Source organism: Cuculus canorus, chromosome 2, assembly GCF_017976375.1.
Source record: "Cuculus canorus isolate bCucCan1 chromosome 2, bCucCan1.pri, whole genome shotgun sequence".
Classification (NCBI taxonomy): domain Eukaryota; kingdom Metazoa; phylum Chordata; class Aves; order Cuculiformes; family Cuculidae; genus Cuculus; species Cuculus canorus.
Genome location: NC_071402.1, coordinates 73,271,940 through 73,284,439, shown reverse-complemented (window position 1 = coordinate 73,284,439; position 12,500 = coordinate 73,271,940). Strand labels below are relative to the sequence as shown.

General features: G+C 40.7%; 1 protein-coding gene across 11 annotated transcripts in view; it reads right to left on the bottom strand.

Annotated features, from left to right (window-relative positions):
* COBL (cordon-bleu WH2 repeat protein) overlaps positions 1–12,500 on the bottom strand; it is a 212,933-nt gene that overhangs the window by 152,194 nt on the left and 48,239 nt on the right. The window contains exon 1 of one of the 11 annotated variants that reach the window (XM_054058714.1): positions 608–635. The exons of the other annotated variants lie outside the window; for them this stretch is intronic. The gene's annotated coding sequence lies outside the window, so the exon portion shown is untranslated. Of the gene's footprint in view, positions 1–607; positions 636–12,500 lie in introns of those variants that run through there. 11 annotated transcript variants of the gene reach the window in all.

Here is a 12,500-nt window from a genome sequence, read left to right as displayed (position 1 = left end):
CCTCACACAGTTGCACACGTACTCCTCACGAAGATCACACAAAGCAGTCTCCAAAACAACTACTACGTGGACCTATCTACACCTACATAATTTAATTCTGATTAATTAAGGTATTTTCTGTGATAAGCACTATGGAACAAATCACAGGCACCTGAGAAGGCACAAATGGAACACGAAGTCTCCAATTCACTTAGTTCTCTGAATTTCATAAGAAAATTTATCTGGTTGCTGGAAGATGAGGCAATACTATTCCCAGGCTCTTAACTGCATCATTATAGTACAACTGAATGCCACTGAAGTAACTGTTTCTCTTTCTATACATGGTGATGGTATCCTCAGTAAAAGGAAAAAGTAGCATGGAGAATTCAGACATATCTCTTTAGGGAGTTTCAAGGTTTTAACCTTAAATAAAGCTTGATGAAAGCAATTTAATGCAGGAAAAACCCCGTTGCTGTTGGGGTTTTGTCTACAAATAAACACCGCTTATGAAAGATTTATAAATATTTGGATACTGTTGCACAGGTGTAGCCAGGTGCTAAACAGGGCATGAGAGGTTTCTTTGCCATTTGAGCTTCCATGTTATGTTTTCCCAAGTAACTCTGCCTACCTGTTCCTGGCCAAGCTGGGAAGGAAAGTTCAGTCTCTGTGCTAGGGACATGTTTGTTATGACCTGCTTGAGAAAAAAAAGAAACAGCATAGGCTAGATTATTTCTCAGAGATTAATCAAAAGGTTGAAGAACAAAAGATAACCTGTAAAAGGAAAGCAAGAGAACGTATCTCCCCTTTTCAACTATTTGGATCACTCACTTGCAAGGTTGATCTGTACCAGAGGCTGATGTGCATGTCTTCGCGAACCATGGTAGAACAGAGCTCTGCCCCCAGTCACTGTGCCTGACCTTCTATTCAAATTTGGCAAGTTTTGCACACAAAGACTACTTACATGAAGACAGCTTAACATTTCACATACAGCACAGAGCAGTTTGTTCTGTAGCAATAAGGTTAAGTGGGAATTCACATTAAAAAATAATGACTGAAAACTGCTCATACACGCACTACTTCTTGTAAGAAGGTAATCACTCTGTTCCATCCCACCTCCATCACACCTCTCCCCTCCAAAAATCAAAAAAATAATTCAACATTGTCACTTTCTTTCCAGGTAAATTCAAGCTAAACTGTAAAATATGAAGTAGTTTAAGACCTTTCACACTCCCTCCCCATCACTTCAATACTAAACTGAATTTAAAAATCTGAAATTACTCTCAGGTAGCAAATTAGTACATAAATAATTGGCAACGCACCACAAGCAATATTTCTTTCCAGGTAACTCCTTATGAAAATGAAGCAGCATGGGGAATTTACGGTGCTTTTCATGGCAAGAAACCCATGGTATCTGTATAAACAGGTTTTATACTTCAGGCAGTTCTATATTTACAAAATATTTTCCAGTAGGCCTGGATCTCACTTTTAAAAGGAGAAAGTATGGTATTTAACCACTTGAATGTGAAGAGTTTTCATTCCAAATTAACTACGGCTAATTTCAGAATACATAATAAAAAATAAACAGTTACACACATGCACAGTATTCTTAAACAGGGCTGGCATAATGTCATGACAACTTGTTGGCTTATCAAAAAAAATATTAGCACTATCTGGTCTTGCAAAAAGAACAAGTGAGAATGGAAACAAGTGACCTCCTTATCCTTAAACAGTATGAACAATATATTGTTAGTGTCCAAGAGATCTTCAGCTGTAAAATACTAGTGAGCAGATGGCACTTTAAAGTTTACCATCACATAAGTAAAGAGAAGTTATCACAGATGGTGAATAGACAGAAATAAAGACACTGAACTCACCTATCTTTACCTAAACACACAAACCCTCGCCCTCTTATTATAATGGGATACCCAATTTTTGTTACTTCAACATAAAACACAAACCAGAACCCCAGTACAGATGGAAGAACAGTGTGGACTCACAATTATTTCACCCATTTGCCCAAGTGAAGCCAACCCTGGCCCCCTCTCCCACCTGTTTGATGCAGAAGCAGACCCAGAGATTTCAGCCAAGCTGCTTATGTTTTGTATATCTCAGCCTGGCAAGCAAAGCAGAGCAAAACCAAACTCGACAGGCCCTTCAGCTCAAAAGCTGAATATTAAGGTGATGGGAGTCTAGCCATTCCCACTCTCCTCCATGCTTTAGCGGTCATATAAATTCAAGCAGCTGATCCAAGCCCCATTTCCAACATTGCATTAAACAATTAAACAGTGCTTTTCCCACTCTTCATTCTCTGGCAAGTGCAAGCAGACTCTCCATCTCCGTCCCAAGAGTCCAACGGGGACCATGGGAATAGACAGACTAAGTCTGCCTAGCCCTTACTAGTCCTTTTGTACAATATTACACGAACGCTAAAACCTTGCCTTATATGAGGCTGGAAGAGAATAAACCTTAAAAAAAATAGAAAGAAACAAGACAGCTGAGCTAGGAGAGGCAAGATCCTGTATTTTGACCTTGGCATCAAGTACTAAAACTCACCGAGACAACCCACTAAACATTGTTTATTAACTGCAAAATAGAACAACTAAAAGCAAAGGAATAAAATAACAGCTTGCATTCATCAATGTTCAATTATTTCCCTAATTCACAAATTATTTTCTTCAGAAAGAAGAATTCTTCACCAAAAGCATAATCCATGTTCCCTAGAAGAGTACTGTTTCCCGATACTGCAAGATTGAAAACTGGCTAAATACTAGTTGCAGAATAAATAACTGTTCTTCTAGGAAGGTTTTCTCTTGTTTCATACAAATCCATGCAAGAGCTGGAAGGGGAATTTAATTAACTGTATTTTCTTAGAAGCTGAGAAGAAAAACAACTTCACTTTCATTATTAAATGGTTTAATCAACACATAGTTGTAGGGCTAGGCTTAAGTAGTCTCTTTCTCGATAGTTTTACAAAGTTACTACAACCTACAAGACTTGTAATTAAAGAAACAATAAGGCAATTAAACTTATTACTTAAAACTACAGTATAACTTTTTATCCACCTCCTAAACACATAATAATTCAGAAAAAAACCACAATTCTCTGAATTTAAGATAAAGGACTGTTCTGTAATTACCCACAAAAAAATTAGCCACGTTTGATCCTGGACTCTCTATTCATCATGGACACATACATCTGTGTTTGTCCCACAATGGAAAAGCTGGGTTTGATAAGAAAGTAATTCTGCTTTGACACATTATATTCAGGATAGCAGACCTCATCAGAAGATAGCAATCCTCAACTTCCTAACGTAAGCACAGGAGTAAAAATATCTTCTGGTTTACAGAAGTCCATGTGGAATTTGAGGATGATGTCCTGGCACACCCTGGCTTCTCCCCAGCATCCCAAAGCCAGGCTGACCTCACCCAAGCCCACTACAACACACTGCCCTGTACTGGAGGATTCGCAGCTTCCCTGGGCATAGGAAGGGTTCAGGACTCACTGAGGACAGAGTCTGATACCAGTCTGTCCCCCCTGGACAAGGCACTACCCAGGAAATGAAGCTGCACAACAGACCTCAGGAGCTATAAATCCAGACAGTAAAAAGACTGCATGTTTCAAAAAGCACAAGGTCATGCACATCTGACATTGTACCATTTTTAGTATGCGATGCTGCTCTGTGTTGCTATGAGATGACCAAGTGATTCTTCAGTTCAGCACATGCAAAGAAACAAGAGGTAATTAAAAGCAACCAAAAATAAATAATTGTGTTAATTACAACACTGACAGTTTAGAAACATGATCCAACCTATTCGTAGCTGTATTTACTGAATTGGTAGAATCAGTCTTAAGAGCACCTGAAGGTGTCACAAATACCAAAATTCTAACCATGGCAGAAGCCAAAAGCTGGTCTCCTCAAAGAGAAAACTCTGTCCTAGCAGGAACCAGTCAGAGCGTTAGTCAAAGCAATTGCCCCATTAGAGCAGAGAAAGCTCTGCTGATGCAGAAACATGAGCTGTACCCCCAGGGAATCCAGGAGTAATTTATTTGGTATCCATCAAAGTGTAGGCTTGGTACCAAGTATCATGAGAAGTTATTGAAAGAAAAAAGAATCTGGATTCATACCAAGACATTCCCTCATCAACACCTAGAATCACTGCTGTGCTGTTCGGAAATAAAGCACTGCCATTGGAAGAGCGATCAAAGAGAAGCACAGAAAAATTTTGTCTTCCAACTCTGTTGAAAATATTCATTGAATCTGCAGACTCTCCTCATGGCACACAGGCAAAACCAGAAGGGAAAACACGTCCTGCACACAGTATGATCAGACATGCGTGCCAGATATATTTACCTAGGTGGTATTTTTGCTCCACATGCAAGATACCGACCTTGAACAAAAAAAAAAAAAAAAAAAAAAAAGTCATCTAAGCACAGAAGTAAAACCAAAAATGAAATATGTTTTATTATAAAATAACTTGGAATTTTTATTTATCTTTTGGAACCTTCTAAAGTAGGAAAACTAATAATGTTTATTATTCCTCAAAATAACTCTACACAACAGAAACAAAAGAAATACTAATATTTTAAAGGTCTTGAACAGAATTCACTATTTTCTCTTACATCAGAAAGCCACTGTCATAGCTCCTAACAGACCTCCGGGGCAAGCACAGGAGAACACCCATTGCAGGATGTGTGGGGCGGGAAGGAAGAGAGGAGATTTTAAGACAAAAGGCATTTAGGTCACATCAAGCAGAGCTCTGGTAGGTCTTGCATATACTACAGCACTAAGACCTTCACACAGCCTTGAAGGACAAACTCCTGCCCGTGTCGCCATCACACCACCTCCTGACATCACAACACAAGTACCAAGGAGAAATTCAGCAGTCTCACCCCCAAAAAAACAAACTGCCTTTTCAGAGGAAAGGTGACCAGAAGACTTAACAAGAATGACTGTCAGACCTGGGAGATGGTGACAAATGATCATCAGTGGTGCTCAGGCCCTTGAGTTTTTTTGTTATCTAGCCTAGAACCATAGAAAAATTATTATCAAAAAGGAGTAATATAAAGGGGCTTTATATTGTCTTATTATGAACAGTAGCACAGGTGTATTACAACAATATCTGAAAAGTCAGAAAGAATCTCATCGACCACCACTGCTATCCATTTAAAATCTCTATGTCCTAAAAAAAAAAAAGGCATTTATATAAATGACACCCAACACAGCAAAGGAAAACAAGTATGGTGAACAGAAAAATCACACTGCTTTTTAGTCACCATTGGTGGAAGCGTAAAGTAACACTTATCTGATTAAGTACTTCTGGATTGGTACTTGCTGTTGAACCTTACGGTACAGTTATGTTTGGAGCACTTATAACAAAGTGTAATTTTCTTGCTCAAGCTCCATACCAACTCTATGACTTTGCACCTTATCTGTTTATTTTGTTGAGCAAAGGAGTTTTTCACTCCTTTTCACTTTCACTCAGTGCCAGGGAAAGTCATGGAACAGGTAATCTTGAGTGCTATCATGAAGCACACGCAAGAGAACTGGGTGATCAGGCCCAGTCAACATGGGTTTACAAAAGGCAGATCTTGCCAAACTAACCTGATCACCTTCTATGACAAAATCACTCAACTACTGGATGGGGGAAAGGCTGTGGATGTAGTCTTCTTGGACTTCAGTAAAGCCTTTGACACAGTTTCTCACAGCATTCTGCTTCAGAAACTGTCAGCCTCTGGCCTGGACAGGCGCACACTCTCCTGGGTTGAAAACTGGTTGGATGGCCGGGCCCAGAGAGTGGTGGTCAATGGAGTTAACTCCAGCTGGAGGCCAGTCACAAGTGGAGTTCCTCAGGGCTCAGTACTGGGTCCAGCTCTGTTCAATGTCTTTATCAATGACCTGGATGAAGGCATTGAGTGCACCCTCAGCAAGTTTGCAGATGACACTAAGCTGGGAGGAAGTGTCGACCTGCTGGAGGGTAGGGAGGCTCTGCAAAGGGATCTGAACAGGCTGGACTGCTGGGCCGAGACCAATGGGATGAGGTTTAACAAGACCAAATGCCGGGTCCTGCACTTGGGGCACAACAACCCTATGCAGCGCTACAGACTGGGGGAAGAATGGCTGGAGAGCTGCACAGAAGAGAAGGACCTGGGGGTGCTGGTTGACAGCCGACTGAACATGAGCCAGCAGTGTGCCCAGGTGGCCAAGAAGGCCAATGGCATCTTGGCTTGTATCAGAAATGGGGTCACCAGCAGGTCCAGGGAGGTTATTCTCCCTCTGTACTCGGCACTGGTGAGACCGCACCTCGAATACTGTGTTCAGTTCTGGGCCCCTCACCACAAGAAGGATGTTGAGGCTCTGGAGGGTGTCCAGAGAAGAGCAACAAAGCTGGTGAGGGGGCTGGAGAACAAGTCTTATGAGGAGCGGCTGAGAGAGCTGGGGTTGTTTAGCCTTGAGAAGAGGAGGCTGAGGGGAGACCTTATTACTCTCTACAACTACCTGAAAGGAGGTTGTGGAGAGGAGGGAGCTGGCCTCTTCTCCCAAGTGACAGGGGACAGGACTAGAGGGAATGGCCTGAAGCTCCGTCAGGGGAGGTTCAGGTTGGATATCAGAAAAAAATTCTTCACAGTAAGAGTCATTGGGTACTGGAACAGGCTGCCCAGGGAGGTGGTCGAGTCGCCTTCCCTGGAGGTGTTTAAGGAACGGGTGGATGAAGTACTTAGGGACATGGTTTAGGGAGTGTTAGGAACGGTTGGACTCGATGATCCAATGGGTCCTTTCCAACCTTGTGATTCTGTGATTCACTGTAAGCACCACCAAACCAGCATGGCTCAGAAAGATCATGTTTTCTTTTAGCTTTCAGCTCACTGCTAGAGCTTGCCGTGAAAACATTGATTGCAACACAACAGCTTCTGGAACACTGAAGCTTATGCCTATCTGGCTTACTTGAAGAATAAAGGAGGACTCCAGGCTGCCGGGTGGTCCTGGCAATTCTGGCAATTCGTGTAGTAAAACTTACTGCAGGTTTGATCTTCAGCCCTTCCTGTGCCAAGCAGGTCTTTGAATGTGGATTTTCCTTCAGTTGAGCTCCCTAATTACCTCGCTGCTGATTGCTTAGGTGAGGGACTCTCCATCACACCTTAGTGAGCCATTCTACTTTGTATACAAAACAGTAACAAGGGGAGAGAGAGAAAGATAAGCAGAGCAACTCGCAAGCCAATCTTAAAACTTATGTACATGTCAATCACGTTTGATACAACACTGGAGAATGCGGAATTAATCCATAAAACACAGTCAGTCTACTGCACCTCTGCAAGTACCTCAGGCCCACCTTATAAAAAAGTTCCCACTTCATTTGCACCTTTCTTATCTGCTTTAACGATGCTCATCAACCTTAGGAGTTTTGCACAATTTTTTGTCTACCAGAGAAAGCTTTATAACTCACATTTCATCACTGAAAATGTTAAAGAAGACTGCAAACTCTTTTCCATACAACACATGCCATAGAAAACACAAAACACAGTTTAACATGCAAATATCAAGTTAAATTTACAGGGTCAGCAGTAAGAAACGGATTTTTTTAGCCCTACAGACACCCTCAATCTGGAAGCTATAGTAAGAACAAAGGGAAACAAACAGAAAAACTATCCTCAATCTATTTTCTTTCCCATTTCTATGATTGTGACAACTACTCTGTGCATATGCACAGCATCTTGGGCAGCTCTTTATTGGTGGATTAATGAAACAGAAAAGACACTGCTTCTGGTGCGAGGGGAGACAAACAGGTACAAGATTCTGTGTGTCAGCGCTGTTGCAGCACAGCCCTGCCCATGCAATTTCTGTGACTCACTCCTTGGCATGGGTTAAGTCCCCAGCTCATTGCTGACACTCTCATGCTGAAACTATGACAACAATATACTATTCCCAGCATCACTTATTTAATGATAAGCAGCCTGTCTAGCTGGGTAACTAACAGCTCTGGAAACACTCTGTATCTTAAGATGATTAATATGTTAATAAGGGTTGTAACTTCCATTACTTGGAAATGCAGCTACTTTTAAAAGATCCTTAAATCACAAGTTTAGCTGGAAACACAGATTTTAAGTCTTTTTCCCATTTCCAACTTCTAATGCAGGAGGTGGCTTTACCCACTACGGAAAAATAAATTTCTAAAGCCCCATCAGTCTCTTAGAAGCAGCATTAAAGTGTGAAAGCTGTCAATTTTCATGGAAATCACAATGCCAGAGCAACACAAAAAGCTGCAGTATACACAGCACAGTAGTTGCCAGAAAATGAAGTGTTTGCTGATGCTAACAGAGTAGTAGCTAAAGGCCAGGCACAGGGGAATACTTGTTATGCCACTGAATTGCAATTCGGGAGCAGTGAGGTACTTCCCTAACTCTGCCACAGGCTTCCTAGCTGCTTTTGGAGTATGTCATGTAAACATGTACACACTGTTGCCTGTACAAATAAAACGAGGTCTCTTTCATGAGTTTCTTTAACCCCAAAAATATTGTTAGAAAGCCTTCGTAAATGTTTGCAAGTCTGTGACAACACGAGTCTTAATATTATATTAATATATAGATATTTATTAATATAATTGATAATATTATATATTAAATATTATAATTAATAAATATTTCTAACACCGCAGATGTTTAAGAATACATACACATATACAAGGAAATTCCCACTCCTTTGAAAGCAAAACAAAAAAAGCTCTTCATTCGGGCCACAATCATGATTGGATTGTGATCTGAATTACTCGGCAAAAAGCAATACGCTACTTCCCTAGCAAGATTAACTACACACAAGGCAGCCATGCATTTACTGAACTGACTTTAAAATAAATATTTAAGAAGTCATCTTCCTTAACAGTCACCATCATCTGAACCTGCAACCATGCGAGTGCTTTAAACTGTAGCTAGTTCTCCTTTACCCAATTTTATCCAGTGGAACATCCTGGAAATTCAGTTGCAATTGCTGCAGCTTCCCCAGACAGGGTGGGGAGTAAAATCTGTCCCATCAAAAATGTAGCACAACCTCCCCGCTGAGCTGCAAAGCACTTTCATAAATACAAGCTATGTGACTTAACATGTGAATTTACAGGAGCAAAACCTGCAGAAAAGAGATGCTGGAATTACAAGGGAAAGACATGAAGAACAAACAAAAGATGGGAAACAATAGGAAAAAGCAGGCTTGATTTCATAAAACAGGGGCAGAAGTAGCATAGAAGAGCAAGATGAAAAAAATAAATAGATATACACAGGAAAGAAAACTATGAGAGACCATTGGGAGACTCAGAGAATGGTAACAAATCTTAGATATCTTAGAGAGCCCAGAAATGGAAGAGATTTTAAGAAGCCAAGTATTTCAACCTCTACTCTGGTAGAAAACTAATGGATTTCCAAAAGAATGGGAAAAGGAAACAAAAAGGGGGGAAAAGTAAGATAGGAGAAGTGGGAAACTGGAATTCAGAATGAACAGCTGTCAGGACTGGATTGCATTGCATTTATCTCACGACTTAGCTTATTCTTACAATTAGCACGCTTATCTTCAGCATAAGCTGAGATGTTAGTCATGACCAAAACCACAAATGCCTTCCAGGATACCAGAGGTACAAAACACAGTAAAAAATGGCTTGTTTCTTCTCATGCAACAGCAAGCATAATTCTCCTGTCACCATTACTAGAGTCTTATTTAATGTGATGCATCTCCACTAGCACAAAGAGAAATACTTTGGACTCAAACTACTGGTGAGAAGAGGATAGGGCTACCTGTAATAAGTTTTTCGAGAACTGCAGAGAATTTCTTTGTCTTGGGTCTGCATGTAAGAAGCTCCATCCGAATTCCACAGGAGTGGAGCACACACAAATGGAGAAACAACATGAAGGATAATTCCAAAAGCACAAGTGTCAATCTTGTAATTGCCCAAGGCAGCAATCTTTCCAGCAGGTACCAGACTGCTTCTCCAGGTTTCTAATTGCAGTCATTGTCCTTTGCCATCCAGTACTCCACACATTGCACTGAAATCTCATATAAATACAAAGCACGGGAAACATATGCAAATCGACCAGTTTTCCAATTTTGATTTACAGACTATTTACGTTACTTTTTCTGTATACCCTAAATCTTCTAACATCTGGAGATAAGATAAAATGCAGTGTAAGCAGTGCTCACAGCTGTCCACATAAATGTTCTGCTGACAACAGTTCCCTCCAGGCCTCTTGAGACGTTTACAAATAATACACTAAACATAAGCATAGTAAAAAGTTTTCTTTTTTTTGAAGATGGATGTACAGTTTCACAAAGTAACCTACTTAGCTCTGTGGAGTAGGCATAAAATAATACCAAAAGATTTCAACAGGTTCAGATGTACAACTTGCTCTGTACCCGAGGATCTGCTTTTCTGCATGCAAGCATTACCAATGTTCTGCACCCTTCATCTGACTTCCAGGCTGACTTCACTCCAGCAGGTAAGACTCTCCAAAGCAGATGTGCTAGTGTGTGCCTGCCTTTATTAGTAACTGTAAGGCCCTATGAGATAGGGAAGGAAGCTAAAGCACAGAAAATAAATGTTCTACTTAAAGAAAGCGGTCATACATCTTGCTGAACAGAGGCTTTTCCTACATTTGTCGAAGTCTCCAGAACAAGCTTTTCTGTGCTCAGATGCAAAGGCATAGAGAAAGACACGTGAACCACTGTTTTCTGCGGGAGACAGAGATGCTTTCAGTGACAGCAGATGTTCTGCACTCTGCGAGACTCCTAACAGAGCAGAACAAAACTGATCCTTTAAGTCCTCATTTTAGGCTTGAGCCCACTATGCCATATATGACCAATGTATGTCTATTATGCCATAGTATAGTCAAAAAAGTCACCAGTCAGATGTTCAAGATACAGAGACAGAGGCCTAGCTCTGCTCTCCTTAATGAAGTAAAGAAAAATGCAGACCACAAGGAAGTAGGTTTTAAATAGGTGTATTTCTCTCTTCTAGCACCCACTGCATGATCAAAAAAGAATAAATCCTGATTGCTGCTGCTACTACTGTTTGTCATAAACTCACCTTTGTAAGATAAAAAAAATGTTAATTAGATAAAACATCTTGGACTTGGTAAAACTTTACAAAACTCATGCCTAGCAATTAATAATAATATTCTCAGTCCTAAAGTCTACTTGAAACTGAGAAATAGAAAAAACTCTGCAGCACCAATACAAACTGCATTTTCCCTTTACCATTTCAAACAACAAAAAAAGAAAAATATAACAGTAACATACTTTTAAATGTGCAACTCTCAAGTAGCTATACTATGAAAACACACGGTGGCAATTTACCCGTGTAAAGCGCACAGCAGAGCGGCTCTACACCATACTAAATGATACATGGAATTTGTTCACTGTTCAAGGGAAACTCGTAATGTTGCCGTTAATGATTTACACAGAGACAAAACAGCTCTACCTAAATTTTGTTAGAAACTGTGAAGCTGTGGTCATTTTAACCTCTTGCTTTCATAACTGGAAGCTAACCCAACCAATAAGCTGCAAACACACAGAGCGTTTCTTCTCCCATGAAAACAAGGTATTCCTGCCACAGTGGCCTTAAAAGCCAGCATTCGGTCCCAGGACACGCTCCATAGACACAGCTTGTATCGGAATTCATATGGGAACCCGCAAGGACAGACGAAGCCATCCTCCTGCCACACTTTCCTGGCAAATTCCAGGCAGATTTCCTCATTGAGCAAGTAAAACCTGATTAGGGGCCAAATATCCACCTTTTTTCAGTACGGATGTCAGCAACTCAGGGAATTACAAACTGTTCAGCGAAGCCCACTGCTAACAGCACAAACGCATGCAGGCTTGCAAGAAAAGGCAACAAGCAGTAATTCAAGGTTAAAATAATCTCAGATAAAACAGACAGGCAGTATCCACCAGAATACACGGCAGTGTTGCCATCAGCTTCCGCAAGAGCGGATTAGCACCCACACGCCTTGCTATACAATATTGCAAGTGCATCTTCACCTTAGGACTGGATTTCCCTCCTTGAGTCATGTCAGGACTGATCCGACTGAAGTTAATGCAGTTACTGTAATTTCTTATATGTGATACCCCAGTCTGGCCACAGACAGGTTTACACAGCTGAAACTGGTTATATAGGCTTCAGGAGGTTTGTTGAGAAATGCCATCAGACTCCAGTGCTCATCTCCAAGATGCACTGACAACACGGTTTCTCACTGCAAATTCGAACTCTTCAATGAATCTTTAGAGACTGAGCAATCAAGACAAATTTTTAATCAGTAACGCAACTGCGAAATGCTAGCTGCTCTTCAAAGAACACACGTAACTGGCATTGTAGATCTCTTCATCAGGATTTTAGGAAGCAGCTGTACCATTACATAAGCTACGTACAGAAAGAAGCAGCACATTTTATCTATTAGTTTACACGAAATATTAGCTTAAAAGGTCACCATCGAACAGACTGGTTTTTAAGAGAAATTAAGCATTTTATTTACCAAAAAAAAAAAAAAAA